At 32.9% G+C, this 1,327-nt stretch overlaps 1 protein-coding gene across 1 annotated transcript in view; it reads left to right on the top strand.

The window, feature by feature from the left end:
* LOC103212350 (phospholipid-transporting ATPase ABCA3-like) overlaps nt 1-1,327 on the top strand; it is a 259,404-nt gene that overhangs the window by 163,159 nt on the left and 94,918 nt on the right. The window lies entirely within an intron of this gene.

Genomic DNA, 1,327 nt, shown 5'->3' with positions numbered 1-1,327 from the left:
TGTAGAACCAAGCAACATGAATTCCTTGACAACCTCAATTCCTTTAGGAAAGAGAAAAAAGTTTATTCTGAAAGTACAGGTCAATTTTATGGCTTTTCAAACTTAATTGCTGTACTTTTTCTTGAGGGCCTCCAGAATATGCCTTGCAAAGTAAAAGCAAACCTTTTTTAATTAGACATTTTAGAACATATTCTAGTATCTAACAAATTTTGAAAATTATAATTATCAGGGTTTTTTTTTTTTAATTTTTTTCATTAGAAAATTTTAATATCATTTGTAAATAGTTCCTGGTTCTCAGTGTTTTATTTTGGTGAGATGAGTATCAAATCCTCTGGTGGTGTGCAGTGAAACAATACCAGGTTTCCTATCTTAGCTTTAACTGAATTCTGACCTAATGATGGAATTTATCCCTTTTTTTTGTCAACTTTTTATTATTGGATTTAAAAACATTTATTACCAAAATGTCAAATATGTTATCAAAATATATGAAATTCCATACATCGTATGGAATGTGATATCTTTTCAGAATTGCATAAACAAATTTGAGTTTATAGTATATAACATAAGGACCTTATAGTATACAGTATTGTTAGGCCTGCAGCAGGCAGTTTCTAACTTTTTCATGTTTTGCTTTGTCAAAAATAGTGATTGTTAACTGTCAGGAAGTATGAGGATCATGTAGATTATTTTATTTGGATTGTTTTCCAAATGCAAAGTTTAAGGACTTTCCATCATGATCTGTTTCCAAAAAGTATAGCAACTAGCAGTCACAAATTACTTTCCTCTGAGGTTTATTCATTTCATCATGAATTGTGTGACTACAGTTTGAGAAAGGGAATTTGAGAGTAGATAAAACACTGCTCCTAGAGATTTATGTCTTTCTCAGCTATTGACCAGCTATCCAGGAATTTCTGTTTTTGTAAAATTTGCAACAGTTTCTTCAGTCAAGTCGTCTTTTAAATATGAGTAACACTTCCAAATCCTATTTCCTCACAGTGGAATAGCCAGCATCTAAGAAGTTGCCTCTGACGAGCAGAATTATAGTCATTTTGTGGTAATAAGTGACCATGTCCAAAGTAACATTTGCATGGTGAGGGGTCAGTCGTTGTCTTTAACACCTGCAGCCCTGTTCAGACATTTATTTGATGTGCTGCAAAAGTAAAGCCCACATTACTTGACTGCTGGGGAAAATGAAACTTCATAAAATGTAGTAAGGCAGCTTCTTCCTTGTCCTTTGTCTTGTGTTCTCCATCAATTACTGTACCAATATTGGTCTACTACTACAGGATGATTTTTCCCTCCATGACCTCAACTAAATGTAAATTGA

Source organism: Orycteropus afer, unplaced genomic scaffold (genome assembly GCF_000298275.1).
Source record: "Orycteropus afer afer isolate SDZICR_OR568_19922 unplaced genomic scaffold, OryAfe1.0 scaffold00925, whole genome shotgun sequence".
In the NCBI taxonomy this organism is placed as follows: Eukaryota; Metazoa; Chordata; class Mammalia; order Tubulidentata; family Orycteropodidae; genus Orycteropus; species Orycteropus afer.
The sequence above is the reverse complement of the archived record's forward strand: the minus strand, read 5'-3'. Positions and strand labels throughout refer to the sequence as shown.